This window comes from Octopus sinensis, linkage group LG13 (genome assembly GCF_006345805.1).
Source record: "Octopus sinensis linkage group LG13, ASM634580v1, whole genome shotgun sequence".
NCBI classification, from domain to species: domain Eukaryota; kingdom Metazoa; phylum Mollusca; class Cephalopoda; order Octopoda; family Octopodidae; genus Octopus; species Octopus sinensis.
In genome coordinates this window covers 60,805,679-60,825,909 of record NC_043009.1, presented here as the reverse complement: position 1 = coordinate 60,825,909, position 20,231 = coordinate 60,805,679, and the positions used below count along the sequence as shown (strand labels likewise).

The 20,231-nt window shown below is 40.4% G+C and overlaps 1 protein-coding gene across 1 annotated transcript in view; it reads left to right on the top strand.

Moving 5' to 3' along the window:
- LOC115218384 (NTF2-related export protein 2) overlaps positions 1–20,231 on the top strand; it is a 65,164-nt gene that overhangs the window by 23,836 nt on the left and 21,097 nt on the right. The gene's annotated exons all lie outside the window — the stretch shown is intronic.

Genomic DNA, 20,231 nt, shown 5'->3' with positions numbered 1-20,231 from the left:
TTTTTTGTTGATCTTACCTTAACGGAAAAGTAAATTATACAATATATATATATTTAATATATGTGTGTATACATACACACACACATACATATGCATATATATACACATACATCCAAATCTTAAATTTGATCTCGATGTGTGTGTATGTACACATGCACACATACCTTAAACATGCACATTTCGTGAAGACAGACATGCATATATCTGTGTGTGTGTGTGTGTGTGTGTGTGTAAGGCATGAGGTTATTTTCTTACCTGTTAGTTCATTATTGGTTAATTTAACATCAACCGATTCGTCACCAGATTGCCAGCATCAAAATCAGAATGCCACCTGATTATTAAATCAGGTGCTTGAACGAGGTATTGAAACTGGAGTTAGAGAATATAAACTTTCTCTTTCTATCAGTGTTAAAGATGTGTGGAATAGCTGTTTCAAATTTTGGCACAGATCAAGCAATTTTAGCTTGGGGATTAAGGGCTAAGTTAATTATATTGACCTCACCGTTCAACTAAACTTATTTCATTGATCCTGAAAGAACAGAAGAGAAATTTGACTCCAGCAGAATTTGAACTTAGAACATAAAATGTTGGAAGCAATGCTGCTAAGTATTTTGTCTGACATGCTAAGAATTGTGCCAGCTCATTATTTTGTGATGAATAATGATTACTGGAATGGAGTGTCAGAAAAGGAAACAAAACCATGAAAATATTGTTAGGATAAAATCCTTCCGTACATGAAAAAATCTTTTTTTTTTTTTCTTTCCTATATTTTACTGAACAAATCAAAACAAAGAAATGTATGTAAAATTGTGTATATAGAATATAAAAGGATATATAAATGAACTTTGGTATTAATGTAGAAGAAAAAGTATTGTTGTAAACTAGAAGTTATTTTCAAATAATTTAGTTAAAAAATTTATCCAGAAAAAAGGAAAAAAATGATCCAAGTAAAACATCGTATATTGATAGGTGTGGCTGTGTGGTAAGAAGTTTGCTTCTCAACCACATGCTTTCGGGTTCAGTCCTACTGCATGGTACCTTGGGCAAGTTTCTTCTATTCTAGCTTTGGCCTGACCAAAGCCTTGTGAGTGGATTTGGTAAATGGAAACAGAAAGAAACCCATCTTATATACATATATCTGTGTTTTTTTTGTCTGTGTTTATGTCCCTGTAACTTAGCAGTTTGGCAAAAAAGAAAAAAAAAGAGACTGATAAAATAAGTACCAGGCTTAAAAAAAATAACTACTGGGGTTGATATGTTTGATTAAAATTCTCCATAGTGGTGCCCCAGCATGGCCACAATCTAATGACAAAAACAAATAAAGGATAATAAGATATTCAAATTGCAGATTTTTGAGCAACTGCTTTCAAGAAGATCATTTTTTTGATGTTGTTGTTCAGAATATTAATCATCTGTTAAATTTCTATTGCACCTGTTCATATCTTTGCATTTCTCATTTTCATTTGATGTCTTCTGGATAATTTTTTGCAATTTGCCACTTGTTTGAATCCATACCTTTTTTAAGCCCTTTGCTCCTTGTGGGGGGCATAGGTGGGTTGTCAATGACTTTTCATTCCTTTTTCTTGATTCTGGGGTGTCTTTTTCCCTCTCGCAGGTTCTGTTGTTTTGAATTGTCATTGAATATGTTTATAACTTTTTAATTAAAAAAATTTTTTTTAATTGGATGTTGGCCCTTTGCAAACCCATTTTTACCCTGGAATGAGGTAGTCCATATTAGTCTGGCCTCTATCCTTTGAACTACCCTGCATGGGTAGCCCCACCCAAGAGCTTGTGTTCTGCTGGCACAGCTCTCAGTGTCATTCAGGTACACAAGTGGCAACCCTGCAGCATGGCCTGGACCTTCTGCTGGGTTTCAATCAATGGTAATCAACACATTTTTCATGATGGATAACTTCTTGATACATGAGTTACTCTCACTGATATCTCTTCTATATCTCCGGAATCTTTATCTTGTAACCTCATTTATTTCTGTTTACATAATTAAAAAAGACAAAATCAACTCAGAACATTCCAAGGGCCATTTGCAGTAACAACATGGCACCTATTCAATTAATAAACAATTGTGCGTGTGTAGCTCAAATTCAAGCCAAAACAATCATTACAGGCTAAAAGTAGAATCTGGATTGAATTGCTTCTGTTTGGTCCACTGCAGGATGAAGATCTCAGCATGTTCTCTCCACCAACCTCCTTTCTGATGTGCATTTCAGCTTGAGATCATACTGGTTTGATGAGTTTACTCTTCCACACCTGCTCCACATGACTTGGCAGATGGAAGCTGTTTTTTATACTCATGTCCAGAAGTAGTTAAGTCGATTACATCTGCCCCAGGGCTGCTGTTGCTGGATCGATAAATGAATGAATGAATGTCTTTTGAGCTAACTAAAAGTTACCAGTATTCAAATCTTTTATTACCACCATTAGTTTGCTAGTTTATTTTCAATTTTCCAAATAATATATTCGTTATTATTATTATTAAGGTGGCGAGCTGACAGAATCGTTAGCACACCGGGCGAAATGCTTAATGTTTAGCGGCATTTTGTTCATCTTGATGTTCTGAGTTCAAATTCCGCCGAGGTTGACTTTACCTTTCATCCTTTTGGGGTTGATAAAATAAGGAGCAGTTGAACACTGGGTCAATGTAATCAACACATTCCCTCCCCCTCAAAATTGCTGTCCTTGTGGCAAAATCCAAAACCATTATTATTATTATTATTATTATTATTAAGCCTTTAACATTTAAACTGGCCATATCTGGCCAAAATATTCTACCTGTTTTATGCTCAAGCCAATCGGATCTGGCCTCTCACATCAACCCTACAATGTCATTCTAAGAATTAAGTTACCTCATCAAAACCTGAAAGCTACAAGATTATGCAAGATTAATTCAAAACAATATGAATGAATTAGCATTGCGTTTGACAGAATAATCTGAATGCTAAAAGGGTTAATTAACCATGTAGCATTTAAACTGGCGAAATCTGGCCGAATAATTCTACATGTTTCATGTTCAAACTGGTTAGATCCGGTCTCTCTCATCAACCTTATAATGTCATTCTAAAAATAAAGGATCACATCATCAAAATATTGAAGCAACAAAATAATGCTTCGTTAATTGGAAACAATATGAATTAGTAAGTATTATTTTGACACTAAAGAGGTAAAAGCAGTGAGGTGGCAGACTTGGTAGCATTGCTGGGCAAAATGCTTGGTGATGTTTCATTTTTTTTTTTTCACGTTCTGAGTTCAGATTCTGCTGAGGTCGACTTTGCCTTTCATCCTTTCAGGGTTGATATAATCAACTAGCTCCAGCCCTTAAAAAATTTCAGACCTTGCGCCTATAGTAGAAAGAATTATTGAAGGTGGTGAGCTGGCAGAATCAGTAGCACACCAAACAAAATACTTAGTGGTCCTTCGTTTGTCTCTCTGTTCTCAGTTCAAATTCTGCCGAGGTCAACCTTGCTTTTCATTTTTTTTTCTTCCCAATGTCAATAAAATAAGTACTGGGGGTGGGGGGGGGGTGTAATCAATTAGGCTGGCCTCCCCCACCAAATGTCAGGCCTTGTTTTTACAGTAGAAAGGATAGTTGTTGTTATTATTAAGGTGGTTGAATTGGCAGAAGCATTAATGTGTCAGAAAATATACTGTGTGGTATTTGGTCTAGTTCCTTACACTCTGAGATCAAATTCTACTGGGGTTAGCTTTGCTGATCTTTCAACATCAATGAAATCCAGTACCAGTCAAATAGTGTGTGTGGTGGTGGTGGTGGGTGATGTGATCTGCTGACCCCACCCTTCCTCCCAATTCCCCCAAATTGTAGGCCTTGTGTCAAAATTTGAAGCAATTATTATGAGGCAAGTGATCTGGCAGAAACGTTAGCCTGCTGGGCAAAATGCTTAGTGGTATTTCGTCTGCCGTTACGTTCTGAGTTCAAATTCCGCCGAGGTCGACTTTGCCTTTCATCTTTTCGGGGTCGATAAATTAAGTGACAGTTACACACTGGGGTGGGGGCTGGGGGTGTCGATCTAATCGTCTAAATCCCTTTGTCTGTCCTTGTTTGTCCCCTCTATGTTTAGCCCCTTATGGGCAATAAAGAAATAAGAAATGTTAGTGTGTCAGAAAAAAATGCTTTGCAGAAATTCCTGGCTCTTTTTTATGTCCTGAGTTCAAATTCTGCCTAGTTCAGCTTTGCCTGTCATTCTTTTGGGGGTTCAATCAAGAAAGAAGTACCAGTTGACCACCGGGGTTATTGTAATTGACTAGACTCCTCTCTCCAGATTTGTAGGGTCTGTGCCTATATTAGAAAGGATTATTTATTATTATTATTAAGGCATTGGGCTGGTAGAATTGTTAAGCACCACCAGCAAAATGCTTAGTGGCATTTCATCTGTCTTTACATTCTGGAGTTCAAATTCTGCTGAGATTGACTTTGTCTTTCATCCTTTTGGGGTCGATAAAGCAAGTACCAGTTTCCCACTGGGGTCAATGTGATTGAGTTACCTACTTCCCTCAAACTTGCTGGCCTTGTACCAAAGTTTGAAACCATTATTATTATTATTGTTGTTATTATTGTCTTTTGATTTCTTTGAACATTCCTTAATATATTATATTTTTTTAATTTTCTGAAATCCATTGTGGCCATTTGTGTTTTATGTATTCCAAACTCAATTGTGGCCTATGTATCTATGCGTGTCTATGCATGCATCTGTGTGTGTGTGTCTGTGTGTCCTTATTTATTTGAAAATCTGAAATTACATAATGTGTCCTTCAGTTGTCATTATTATTTATCAGTTTATTTATTATTTTTGGTTGAAAAGCCTTGTAAAGAGAAAGAGCAAAGAAAAGAGATTGTGTGGGAGATCAGTACTTAAATGAGAGAACTAATTCACGGATTTCTGAAGAATATCAAATAACTGAACTAAAAGAAAGAAAAGGAGCCAGTGTATAAACAATCCCCTTCCACACACATCCTTTCTACAATTTCATTTATTATTTTAGACCAGTGGTGTAGCAGAATTGGTAATGCTGTATTAAATTCCTCACAGCATTCACCAGTATTCCTTTACGTTGTTGACCTTGTCATTCCCCTCCCTTTCTCTCAATAAGTTACAAATTTCCTTACAAATTTGTTGCCTTGAGCTAAAGTCGGTAATTATTAATATAAATATCATGTAATGTGGAAGCACTTATAAGGCAGCTGGTCTCATCATAAAGAATCAGTGACCTGGTTTGAATTCTTAGTCAAAACAGATCTCCAATTCCATTGTTTATATCCAGGCAGGGAAACCAGAAACTCTTTCCATATAAGTATATTAGCTGGGTGGTAAGAAGCTTACTTCCCAGCAACAAAGTTCTGGGTTCAGCAAGTGTCTTCTACTGTATCCTTGGGCCGACCAAAGCCTTGTGAGTGGATTTGGTTGATGGAAACTGAAATATCTATCTGTCTATTAATTTGTCTATCGATCAATCTGTTTATCTATCTATCTATCTGTCTGTCTGTCTGTCTCTCTCTCTCTCTCTCTCTCTCTCTCTCTATATATATATATATATATATATATATATATATATATCTGTGTGAGTGTGTCTGTGCTTGTCCTTCACTGCTTATCTCCACAACTTAACAGTTTGGCAAAAGAGACTGACAGTATAAGTAGCAGGCTGTATATATATATATATACACACAAAAATAAATACTGGAATCAATTCATTCGACTACATTTTCTTCAAGGTGGTGCCCCAGCATGGCCACAGTCTAATGACGACTGAAATATCTGTAAATGTTTTAGGGATCTCCCCTTCCTCTCCCTGTTGACAATTGTTGTTGTTTACTTGCATTTCAACCGCTGCAAGATGTTATCCATCCTTTATCGTATCTCCTCAGTGCATTGTTGTTGTTGAGTGTGTTTGAGTCCCAGTATGGCTGAGTGATTAGAACCTGCATCCAGGTTTATCAAAACAAGTCTAAGAAGAGAAAAGATGTAATATAATTTGTAAATATTAACAATGCGCTGTGTTGCGTGGCTGTAGTCATACCATGCAATAAGTGGCAGGGTTGTTGTACCATGTAGTGAATAGCTGGGCTATTGTTGAACCATGTTGTAAAAGATGGCTATTGTACCATGTGGTGAGTGGCAGGGTTGTTATTATACCATGTGGTGAAAAACAGGGCTATTACAACATGTGGTATCAGCAATATTGCCTTTCTCCACCAATTCAGGCGTTAATGTATTCTTCTGATCGAACTAATTTAGATGACAAAATAAAAGTTGATGACAGTTTATCAAATTGCACATCGTCTTCATCATGATAGCCAGTTACTTTATGATGGTCTTAGTACTAAGTTGTCATTCTAGGAGCATATTGAATGAATCGACCTCCCCCCCTGTGCTTATTTTTGTAAGCCATGTACTTATTCTATTGGTCTCTTTTGCTGAACTGCTAAGTTATGATGGATGTAAACACCCCAACACCAATTGTCAAGTGGTGGTGGTGGGGGGGGGCAAACACACATACACACACACACATACATGTACTTTATTTGTGGGTTAACAAGGCCACCATTGGTTTCATGCTGAGAGAAATCTTAGCAATTATCAAGCTACATGGGACGTTGGTGCTTGTCTCCATCTTTATCTGTCTATCGATCTATCTATATATATATATGATGGGCTTCTTTCAGTTTCCACCTACCAACTCCGCTCACAAGGCTTTGGTTAACCTGAGACTCAAGACGCTTGCCCAAAGTGCCATGCAGTAGGACTGAACATGGAACCATATGGTTGGGAAGCAAATGTTCTGCCATTCCAGCGAAACCCTATCTTACTTTTTATGGTGGGGGGAAATATGGTGAGGCTTGGTAGATCTCAAGTCATTTCATAAAGGTTAAAAAAAAAATCACTGCACTTTTTCTACTGTAGCTTTCTGCTTTAAATTCAGCTGACACAATGCCATAACATGCTACAAAAAAATATGTTTACTTTTCTTTGTCCTTTGATGAACTGACCCTTCCACACACACACACACACACACACACACACACACACACCATTTTTCTATATATAGTGTTCCTCATTTCCACCCATTGCTCTTTTAGTTTTAATGTATAAACTATTCTCTTGCCCTCTGTCTCTCTGAAAATATTAATCTGTCATGAGAATAGATTCGTTAGTACATGCTTGTAAAATCTTGCTGTACTAAAAGTATTATTGTAAGAGATCTAACGGAGGTGGGTGGAGTAGAAACTGATTAAAAAATCATTCTTTTTTTTGTTTTTGTCTGAATTATTTATTGTTTTTAATCACAGTTTTTTTCCTCCTACTTTTTGACATTTGTAATTGTTATTGCCATGGGTACTTCATCCACTCCCTACATCAAATTATGTGTGTGTGTATATATGTATGTGTATATATATATATATATATATATATATATATATACACACACACACACACACATAGAAACCCCGTTGTATGTATGTGTGTGTATATGTTTGTGTGTCTGTGTTTGTCCTCCCAACATTGCTTGACAACCAATGCTGGTGTGTTTAGGTCCCCGTAACCTAACGGTTCGGCAAAAGAGACCGATAGAATAAGTACTGGGCTTACAAAGAATAAGTCCTGGGGTCGATTTGCTCGACTAAAGGCGGTGCTCCAGCATGGCCACAGTCAAATGACTGAAACAAGTAAAAGATATATATATATATATATATATATATATGAAGCACAGGCATGGCTGTGTGGTTAGGACGTCTGCTTTGCAATTTGATTTTGGGGTTCAATTCTAAGTGCATGGCATTTTGGGCAAGTATCTTCTAATATAGTTTCAAGTACACCGCTGCCTTGTGAATGGAATTTAAGAGAAAGAAACTTCTTAGAGGCTTGTCGTGTGTGTGTGTGTGTGTGTGTATGTTTATGCATATCAGTCTGGTGAACAATAAACTGGTGCATTCAAACAGAAATACCCTGCAGTAATCATGTCTAACGAAGTTATCAGTCTCTCTTAATACCAACAGTCACATAATTTTGCATCTTAGCAGATCTCTGAAATAAGTACCAAAAGTACTGTGGTGGATTTAGTTGACTAAAATCCTTAAAAATGATAACCCGCATGACTGCAACCTAATGCTGGAAACCACATTTATACAAATATAGATAGAGGTGTGTGTGTGAATTAAAGCCTTGTTTTTCCTTTAGTTTCAGCTCAGAGCTGCGGCCATGCTGGTGCACCGCCGTTTGTTCTTGTTCTGTTATTGTTTTATATAATTATTTTCTGTCTGCTTCCTTCTTAATTCTGTTACACCATATTTGATATCACCTCCTCCTCAGCTTGTTGTTTGTTCTTTCTTGAGCCACGTCTGGCTCATAGGGCCAGTTTCCCGGTTTCCTTGGCATATAGGTTCCCCACCTGGGCGGTATGCCGGTCCGTCGCAGGTGAGCTGCAAGATGCGGGAGGAAAGAGTGAGAGAAATTTGTGGCGAAAGAGTCAGCAGACGTTTCACCATTACCTTCTGCTGGAGCCGCGTGGAGCTTAGGTGTTTTGCTCACAAACACACACATCACCAGGTCTGAGATGTGAACCCGCGATCCCTCGACCGCAAGTCTGCTGCTCTAACCACTAGGCCATGTGCTTCCACCCTCTTCAGCTTAGGTTATTGTTTTTGTTTTTAGCCCCTGGTTGGGGTCGACTTAGCAAACATTTAATCAAAGGAATTCCAGTCATGTGCAAAAGGAGTGTTGTATTTACCCAGGTTCACATCACATTTGTTATGAAGTGAATAACTTCTAAATCACGAGTTAACATTTTCATGGTGGTAATCTGTCCATTGAACGAGTTGAGGTCCTCACCAAAAGAATTCTTTACTCGTTATTAGAGCACCATCCCAGCATGATCGTTGCCAGAGCAGCCAACTGGCTTCCGTGCTGGTGGCACGTAAAAGGGCACCATTTGAGCATGATCGTTACAAACGTCGCCTTACTGGCACCTGTAAAAAGATTTGAGCAAGGTCATTGCCAGTGCCGCCTGACTGGCCTCCGTGCCGGTGGCAGGTAAAAAGCACCCACTACACTCTCGCAGTGGTTGGCGTTAGGAAGGGCATCCAGCTGTAGAAACTCTGCCAGATCAAGATTGGAGTCTGGTGCAGCCATCTGGTTCACCAGTCCTCAGTCAAAATCGTCCAACCCATGCTAGCATGGAAAGCAGACGTTAAACGATGACGATGATGATGATGCTGAAACTGAAGTAGTTTGCACATTCAGGGTCCAACAGAGAAGGAATAAAAATGAATTTGAATCCAGTGCTGCTAGCTAACAAAACACCTTGTCTGCTCACTGCCAAAATGTCCTTATAGTTTTCTATTTATAGCTAGGTATACTCGGTCATTGAGCCAGACTATGCAACATGAGAACTGAGACGGAGACCAGTGCCATTCTTCTTTCCAATGACTTGACATTGAATAGTTCTTCATTGTCTCAGACAGAAAACAAAAGCAGCTCATTGTTTTAGATGTGTTTTTACGAGATGTGCATTTTGATTGAGTTAGGTTTCGGAATGGTCGGTCGTGGATCGAATAAGAAAAGCACTATTTACCCTACAAACTTTACTATACAAACACATTACTAATATTTCACCACTTTTACTCTCTCATTTGATCTCAGACCCTCTGGTCAGCAATGCTATTTCAGTTCTGCTTTCAGTCTATTAATAGATGTGTGTGTGTGTGTCTCTGTCTAAACACACACCCTTTTACTAAATCAGTTACTCCTTTGTTATTTCTGTTTACATTTATTTGTTATATGTACTTATATACATATGTGTGTGTCTGTGTGTGTGCATGTATATATATATATACACGTATATATATGTATGTATGTATAATTTAGTAATATTATTAAGCATGAGCAATAATGATGTGTGCATGTATGTATGTGTGTGTGTGCATGTATATATATATATATACACGTATATATATGTATGTATGTATGTATGTATAATTTAGTAATATTATTGAGCATGAGCAATAATGATGTGTGTGTGTGTGTGTTCTCAATGCTGTCATGGGTTGGATGGTTTGAGAGGAGTTGACACAAGCCAGAGGACAGCACTGAGCTCCAGTGTTTGTTTTGGCATGATTTCAGTGGTTGGACACCCTTCCTGAAGCCAACCACTTTACGTGTACTGGGTTTGCTTTTCTCATAGCACCAGCACTAGTGAGGTTGCCAAGTATCTTGCAAGACGAGGTGTTGTATTGAGGCAGGTGGCTTTAATGTAAGTACAACAACCCCAATAAGCAAATGGCTGGAAGCTAGCCCCCCCCCTCCCTGTCCTAAACTTGTAGCCACATGTCTGTGTGTGTGTGTGTGTGGATTCCAAATTGGCTTGCATGTGCTTATCTGCTGTTACTCTTAGACGACATCATTGAAAATGTTCTTGGCAATGATAGACAAAGAAAAGAAGCCATACGTATGTGTGTATATCTGTTGGTGTTTCATCACAAGGCCAGTACTAAATAAGCAGATATATGATTACCTTTTAAATAGCAGTTAATGTTTCAGTAGAGAACAGCAGACATCATGTTTCAAACAGTTTATGGCAGTTTTCAATAACGGGACCGTAAATTTTATTGTGTGGGAGACCAGCAGTTATTGGTTTTTGTGCTTATTTTAAAGTACGGAATAAGTATTAAAATTACCCTTAAGAAAATGATTTTTGTTTTTTTTTTTGCCCATTTTGGCAGACATTCATGCAACCCTTTTCTGCTGTTTAAGGGTTAAAGACATTCCAGTCCTGACAGAATTGCATATGCCCCCCCCCCACCACTTTTTTATTTTATTTGTTTTTAAAGTAAAGCGGGATTTGAGGGAGATTTGCCTGCTATTTCTACCAGACTGAACAACTATGTCATCTCCATTGTTGGCTCATACATGTGTGGGTGTTTTACATACATACATATATATATATATATGCGTGTATGTATATATATATATATATATGTTGCGGTTTACATCAGAGATTTGTTGTTGTCATTTTGTTATTAATATATTTATTTATTTATTTATTTATTGATCTCTTTTAAACCTTTCTTCCTTTTTCTATTATCATTGTACATCTATCGCTTGTACTGATGTTCCTTTAAGCCTGTCAATTGCTTGTACTAACATTTTGTAGACATTTCCAGCTGAAATAAAAGCCAATGAAAACAATGAAAACCCTGTTGCTCTTGATTATTGATTATTGTGTAATTACTTGCGTTTCTGTGCTCAATAATGATAAAAAGGAATATATTTGTTAATCACCATTTGGTATTATTATCCACTTTCCTATGCATTGTATGGAATTTGTTTCGGCAGGTGTTCTACGACTGGGTGCCTTTCCTGTTGCCAACAGCCACCTGTTTTCAAGTAAAATGTTTTTCCGTTTCCTGACATGTTTTCACAAAACGTTGGAAATGAAGGATACTGCTTGTGTGATGGTAGCATGATCAGGATGATCATCATCATCGTTTAACGTCCGCTTTCCATGCTAGCATGGGTTGGACAATTTTGACTGAGGGCTGGCAAACCAGATGGCAGCACCAGGCTCCAATCTTGATTTGGCAGAGTTTCTACATCTGGATATCTTTCCTAATGCCAACCACTGCGAGAGTGTAGTGGGTGCTTTTTATGTGCCACCAGCACGGGGGCCAGTCAGGTGGTACTGGCAACGACCTCGCTCGAATCTTTTTACACATGCCACCAGCACAGGTGCCAGTAAGGCGACGTTGGTAACGATCATGCTTGAATGGTGCCCTTTTATGTGCCACTGGCATGGAAGCCAGTTGGCTGCTCTGGCAATGATCACGCTTGGATGGTGCTCTTGGCACCCTATCAGCACAGTTACTGTTTATATCTTGTTCAGAGATTTATTATTGCTTGCGTGCGATTTTTCGAGATCAGTGACGAAGAGTTACTGGAAAAACCATATAAGGATTTGCATTGGGACCTCCTTTCATTGTAAACCGGTGATTGTCGTATGCCAACGACAGGTCAATACCTAGAAACTGCAGTCCGTGCGTATCACTTAGGTTGACGAGGGAAGGATGACCTCTCTTTGCAAATACCATAAGTGCACAGAAAGTGTGCCGAAAGCCAGCTGGAGACGATGTTCTCCTGGGGCTACGAGCTACAGTAACACCCACCCTTAGTGGTTAGCCATATTGAGATGACAAGTATACCTCACAATAAATAAATATATCTATTATAAAAAATATGTATTTTTAATGTAAAATCCAGACCTCTTTTACTGACTTGCACTTAAGATTCCATCTCAAAGGCCAATTATTCTTCACCCCCAACTTAAGACATTTTAACAGAGTTTGGTGTTGTAATTACATCTATGTGTCGATGTATTAGTGGAAGTATTGGTGGTTGTAGTGGTAGCAGTCCAAGTAAGTGTGGTATGTTGTTGTGATGGTTGTACTGTAGTGGTTGTAAGAGTGTTCTGATTATGGTTTTTAGTAGTGGTATGTTGTGGTTATGAGCTGGCAGAAACTTTAGCCGGGTGAAATGCGTAGCCGTATTTCGTCTGCCGTTACGTTCTGAGTTCAAATTCCGCCGAGGTCGACTTTGCCATTCATCCTTTCAGGGTCGATAAATTAAGTACCAGTTACGCACTGGGGTCAGTATAATCGACTTAATCCGTTTGTCTGTCCTTGTTTGTCCTCTCTGTGTTTAGCCCCTTGTGGGTAGTAAAGAAATAGGTTATGATGGGTGAGGCCTTGTATTTGGTGGTGGTGGGGTCTTTTTTTGCTATTGTGTGCTATATTATCTGTAGTGGAATAAAGCTTTAACAGGAAATAACTACTGTAAACTTACTTAAAACAAAGAGATAACAGCCAAGTGTGGATGCCTATGACACCATGGTGATAGTGTTGTTGATGATGATGAAGTGTGTGTGGTGTGTGTGTGTGTTGGTGGGGGGTATGGTGTTTGAGTTAGAAGTGATGAAAGTTTGCTAATTAGGTTATTAACCTTATTTCATTCAATATTTAGAGGTGTCAGCAATTCCCAAACTTGGTTCCTTTGTCACGACACACACACATACACACACATAGGTATATGTTTATATATACACAGCTGTATACAGTGTATTCAAACTCATTTCTATATACACTAATACCAGATGTATGTATATATGTTGTGTTTATGTTTATTGACTAACACAAGCCTCCCTCCCTCCCCCCCTCTCCCTCTCTCTCTATCCTCTCCATCATTCTCTTTTAATATAAATATAAGGTTTTGTTAGTACATCTCTGTCATACCACCACTCACCAAAACTTCAGTCTCTGTGGCAGTGGGTACCAACATTTCACTGTAACTTGTGAAGTCCAGCTACCATTCTCTCGGCTCACACATCCTCCACTCACAATTTAACCCTTTAGTGTTTAAACCGGCCATACCAGGCCAAAATTGTCTCCCTGTTTTATGCTCAAACCAGCCAGCTCTGACCTCTCACACTTACCCTACAAAGCCATTCTAAAAATAAACAGGGACATCATCAAAATCCCGGAGTTACAAGATGCTGTACAATTAATTGAAAATAATGTAATTAAACAGGCTTTACATTTGACAGAGTAATCTGAATGCTAAAGGGTTAAGCCCCTCCTTAACTTTAGCTTCCAACAGGATCTTAACATTCTTCCGCCCATATTTTATTACTGTGTCTCATATGGTCATGCTTCATGCAGTCTGTCACATGAAAGAGTAATTCTTTGTTGTTGCTGTCGTGTGACCCCATATGAACCCTGATTTGAGTAGACCCACAATAAAAGATGTTGAGACCCACACAACTATTCTGCAACACCTGTCTTTTACCTATTTCTTTATTACTCACAAGGGGCTAAACATAGAGGGGACAAACAAAGACAGACATAGGTATTTAGTCGATTACATTGACCCCCAGTGCGTAACTGGTACTTAATTTATCGACCCCAAAAGGATGAAAGGCAAAGTCGACCTCGGCGGAATTTGAACTCACAACGTAACGGGCAGACGAAATACCGACCGCTAAGCATTTCGCCCGACGTGCTAACGTTTCTGCCAGCTCGCCTCAGACAATGTCCATCAACCGATATATTATGAAATGTGTTTTCCCTGGCTTAGCAGTTAATGTGTTGGGACTCGTGATCATAAGATTGTGGTTTCAATTCCTGAACCGGGCAATGCTTTGTGTTCTTGAGCAAAACATTTCATTTTACAGTCTCCAGTCCACTCAACTGGCAAAAGTGAGTAATCTTGCGATGTTAACATAATTTGTTAACATATTTTGTGTATTGTAGAAATATGACCAGTTTATTGCAGATATGACCCTAGGATCATGTGGACTCTGGTTGAGAAACACTGCTCTTGCTAAGGCGCAGGAGTGGTAAGTAGCTTGTTAACCAACCACATGGTTCCGGGTTCAGTCCCACTGCGTGGCATCTTGGGCAAGTGTCTTCTGCTATAGCCCCGGGCCGACCAATGCCTTGTGAGTGAATTTGGTTGACGGAAACTGAAAGAAGCCTGTTGTATATATGTATATATGTATATATATATATATATATATATGTATGTGTGTATGTGTGTCTGTGTTCGTCCCCCTAGCATTGCTTGACAAACGATGCTGGTGTGTTTACGTCCCCGTCACTTAGCGGTTCGGCAAAAGAGTCCGATAGAATAAGTCCCGGGGTCGATTTGCTCGACTAAAGACGGTGCTCCAGCATGGCCGCAGTCAAATGACTGAAACAAGTAAAAGGTATGTGATATGCAGGTGTGACTGGGTGGTTGAGAAATTTGCTTTCTAACTATATGTTCTTCGGTTCAGTCCCACTGCACAGTACCTTAGGTAAGTGTCTTCTACTATAGCTCCGTGGCCAACAAAAGCCTTGGAAGCTGATTTGGTAGACAGAAACTAAAAGAAGCCAGTGGCGAGCTGGCAGAAACGTTAGCACACCGGGCGAAATGCTTAGTGGTATTTCATCTGCTGTTATGTTCTGAGTTCAAATTCCGCCGAGGTTGACTTTGCCTTTCATCCTTTCGGGGTCAATAAATTTGCCTTTCAGCATTTTGGGGGTTGATAAATTAAGTACCAGTTACGCACTGGAGTCAATGTAATCGACTTAATCCCTTTGTCTGTCCTTGTTTTTGTCCCCTCTATGTTTAGCCCCTTGTGGGGCAATAAAGAAATAAGAAACTGAAAGAAGCCCATCGTGTGTGTGTGTGTGTGTGTCACTTCTTGTTATGACATCACATGATGTTGCTTGTTTCTTGCTTTCTGTGGGAAACATTTTCTGGCCACGGGGGAAATATTACGTTGCTTAGAAACAAGACAAGGGTTGGCAACAGGAAAGGCATCCAGCCATAGTTAATCTGCCTCACAAATTCTCTCTGACCCATGCAGGCTTGGAAAAGTGGACGTTAAAATAATGATGATAACATTCTCTTCCACCTCTTCCTTACCCTAGTTACTGTGAAAGAAGAAGCACTCCGTCGGTTACGACGACGAGGGTTCCAGTTGATCCGAATCAATGGAACAGCCTGCTCGTGAAATTAACGTGTCAGTGGCTGAGCACTCCACAGACACGTGTACCCTTAATGTAGTTCTCGGGGATATTCAGCGTGACACAGAGAGTGACAAGGCCGGCCCTTTGAAATACAAGGTACAACAGAAACAGGAAGTAAGAGTGAGAGAAAGTTGTGGTGAAAGAGTACAGCAGGGATCACCACCATCCCCTGCCGGAGCCTCGTGGAGCTTTTAGGTGTTTTCGCTCAATAAACACTCACAACGCCCGGTCTGAGAATCGAAACCGTGATCCTATGACCGCGAGTCCGCTGCCCTAACCACTGGGCCATTGCGCCTCCACTCCTAGTTACTGTATCATCATAACAAATCCGTTTTTCCCCTTCCACTCCTTTTCCTTATATGAGCCATTAAACTATCATTACTGCTTCATTAATTTGATCACCATCTCCATAGCAACAGAAACAATCTCCTACTTTATGCTCTGATTATTCCATTAAGGTGTCTCTTGCTTACAGATTTGCTGTTTTCACTTGATATGGTTTCTATTTCTGTTACAAAGGTCCCTGTTGTGCCCCGCCCCCACTCCCCGACCCGTCGCTTCCACTCAGGTATTCCCAACTCAGTTTGTCTTTCAACCTCTTATCAGCTATATCATGTTCCATCCCCACACCTTTCCACTTCTCCCCCACACCCCTTCCACACCTACATCCTCCATTCCTCCACTCCTCCATTCCCCCACACCCCTTCCACACCTACATCCCCCATCCCTCCACTCCTCCATTCCCCCACACCCCTTCCACACCTACATCCCCCACCCCTCCACTCCCCCACATCCTTCCACACCTACATCCCCCATCCCTCCACTCCTACACACCCCTTCCACACCTACATCCCCCATCCCTCCACTCCTCCACTCCCCCACATCCCTTCCACACCTACATCCCCCATCCCTCCACTCCTCCACTCCCCCACACCCCTTCCACACCTACATCCCCCCACCCCTCCACTCCCCCACACCCCTCCACTCCCCCACACCCCTTCCACACCTACATCCCCCATCCCTCCACTCCTCCACTCCCCCACACCCCTTCCACACCTACATCCCCCATCCCTCCACTCCTCCACTCCCCCACATCCTTCCACACCTACATCCCCCACCCCTCCACTCCTCCACTCCCCCACATCCATTCCACACCTACATCCCCCATCCCTCCACTCCTCCACTCCCCCACACCCCTTCCACACCTACATCCTCCATTCCTCCACTCCTCCATTCCCCCCCTTTCCCTCCACTCCTCCATTCCCCCCCTTTCCCTCCACTCCTCCATCCACCTTCCGCACCCCCCCGATCCTTCCAGTCCCAGTCCCCACACTCCTAACAGCCTAGTCCTTTCTCTCAAGAACATTGACTCCTCCATAATCTCCCTCCAGCCCATATTTCTTTTTTTCCCTCCTGCAGCTGTTTGACTTGTGACAATTTCAAGGGTTCTGTGAAACCCATAGATACACACACGCACAGCTACTATTCTCAGAATCAAATAAATCAAAACTGGGTTCTTAGTTACATATTTTAGTCGACTGGTGTAGAACACTGAGTGAGCACTGCAAATAAATTTTTGTATACATAGGCGCAGGAGTGGCTGTGTGGTAAGTAGCTTGCTTACCAACCACATGGTTCCGGGTTCAGTCCCACTACGTGGCACCTTGGGCAAGTGTCTTCTACTATAGCCTCGGGCCAACCAAAGCCTTGTGAGTGGATTTGGTAGACGGAAACTGAAAAGAAGCCCGTTGTGTATATATATATATATATATATATATATATATATATGCATGTGTGTGTCTGTGTTTGTCCCCCTAGCATTGCTTGACAACTGATGCTGGTGTGTTTACGTCCCCGTCACTTAGCGGTTCGGCAAAAGAGACCGATAAAATAAGTACTGGGCTTACAAAAGAATAAGTCCCGGGGTCGAGTTGCTCGATTAAAGGCGGTGCTCCAGCATGGCCGCAGTCAAATGACTGAAACAAGTAAAAGAGAGAGAGTAAGAGTATATCAAGTGACTTCCCTGGTGCCCATGTCACAATAAACATATCCAGACTATTTTACTGGGTGGTCGATAAGTTGTTTGGTTGCGAAATTCACAAATAACCAGATTATAAGTTACCCTTTCTATCATCCTATTGTGTGTATGTACAGGGTGGCCCAAAAGCAGGTTTACAGTTATCACATAGGCACTTTAAATTTCTTTTAAAGCATTTTATTACATTTTAAATTTCTGTCTTACAAACTGAAAAGGGAGCTTGACAAAATTAAACTAAATTGGCATAGAATAATGGTTTCATGCTTTTTTATAATTAAGATCTGAACTGTTAATAAATGACTGCGAAAGGGATAGTTGAATAACTGTAAACCTACTTTTGGGCTACCCTGTGTGTGTGTGTGTGTGTGTGTATATCTGTATTTGTCTCCCAACACCACTTGACCAGATTTGGTGATGTGATTGTTTAATTATGGAATGGACATCAGAATATAAATATATATATATATGTGTGTGTGTATGTATGTATGTATATATGTATGTATGTATGTATGTATGTATATATATATAGGCGTGGGTGAGGTTGAGTAGTAAGAAGCTTGCTTCCCAACCACATGGTTCAGGTTCAATTCCACTGCATGGCACCTTGGGCAAGTGTTTTCTACTATAGCCTCGGGCCAACCAAAGCCTTGTGAGTGGATTTGGTAGACGGAAACTGAAAAAAGCCTGTTATGTGTACGCATGCGCATGCACACGCACACACAAACATACACACTAGCATTTATATATATAACTGCGGCTATGCTGGAGCACCACCTAAAAAAATTTTAGGCGAAGAAATCAACCCCAGAACTTATTCTTTGTAAGCCTAGTACTTATTTTATTGTTTCTTTTGCCAAACTGCTAAGTTACAGTAACACAGTTGTCAAGAAGTAGTGGGGGAATAAATACAGACACAAAGACACACACTCACACAATACACACACTCATATATATATATATATATAATATATATATATATACATACATATATATATATATGTAACAGGTTCCTTTCAATTTCCTTCTATCAAACCCACTCACAAGGTTTTGGTTGGTCTGAGGCTATTGTAGAAGACACTTACCCAAGGTGCCATGCAGTAGGACTGAACCCAGAACCATGTGGTTGGGAAGCAAGCTTCTTACCACACAGCCTGCCAACAATGAAAAGCTGTAAAAATGTAGTTGATTTTTTTTTTTTTTTGTATGAAACATTTATAGTGTCTGACAGTTTTATGATACTGGACACAAAAGCACCTTTTCAAAGTGAAACCACCTGTTGATACAGACTCAATAACAATTTTTGAAGTTATTCTGATCAATATAGGCATAGGAGTGGCTGTGTGGTAAGTAGCTTGCTCACCAACCACATGGTTCCGGGTTCAGTCCCACTGCGTGGCACCTTGGGCAAGTGTTTTCTATTACAGCCTCGGGCTGACCAAAGCCTTGTGAGTGGGTTTGGTAGATGGAAACTGAATGAAGCCCATTGTATATATGTGTATGTGCGTGTGTGCATGCGTGCGTGCGTGTGTGTATATGTTTGTGTGTCTGTGTTTGTCCCTCCAACATCGCTTGACAACCGATGCTGGTGTGTTTGTGTCCCCGTAACTTAGCGGTTCGGCAAAAGAGATTGATAGAATAAGTACTAGGCTTACAAAGAATAAGTCCTGGGGTCGATTTGCTCGACTAAAGTCGGTGCTCCAGCATGGCCACAGTCAAATGACTGAAACAAGTAAAAGAGTAAAAGAGAGTAAGAGTGATATGGACTACAAGTAGCACAGGAACATGTAGAAGAACTTACATTTTGTCATCATCATCATCTGTTTTCCATGCTGGCATGGCTTGGATGGTTTGACTGAAAACTGCTAAGTTGGGGAGTTGCACCGGGTTCCAATCTGATTTGGTATGGCTTCTACAGCTGAAGTATAAAGATTTGAATAACACCTGCATTTAACTATGTGATACAAAGACATTTCACTAAACCCTGGAATTTCTGCCTTTATAAGTAGGTTGTTGTGTCCAAAGTACTTATGTGAATTTTGCTACCCTGGTAACTATTTATTTATTTTCTTTTTCTGTGTTATTTGTACAAATTGAAAAAATACCCATACATTTATATATATATATATATATATATATATCATCATCGTCATCGTTTAACGTCCGTTTTCCGCGCTAGCATGGGTTGGACGGTTCAACTGGGGTCTGGGAAGCCAGGAGCTGCACCAGGCTCCAGTCTGATCTGGCAGAGTTTCTACAGCTGGATGCCCTTCCTAACGCCAACCACTCCGCGAGTGTAGTGGGTGCTTTTTACGTGCCACCTGCACAGGTGCCAGTGGGGTCTGTCATCGGCCACGATTGGTTGGAGCTTTTAATGTGCCTCCGGCACGATATATATATATAAAGGACCCCAAGAGTGAAGAGGGTGCTTTTTATGTGTCACTGGCACGGGTACCAGTTACATAACACCAGCACCAGCCATGACTATGGTCTCACTTGGCTTGACCGGTCTTCTCAAACACAGTTTATTGCCAAAGGCCTCGGTCACTTGTAATTGCCTCAGTGTGGCCCAATGTTTGAAGGGTGCTTTTTGCGTGCCACCGG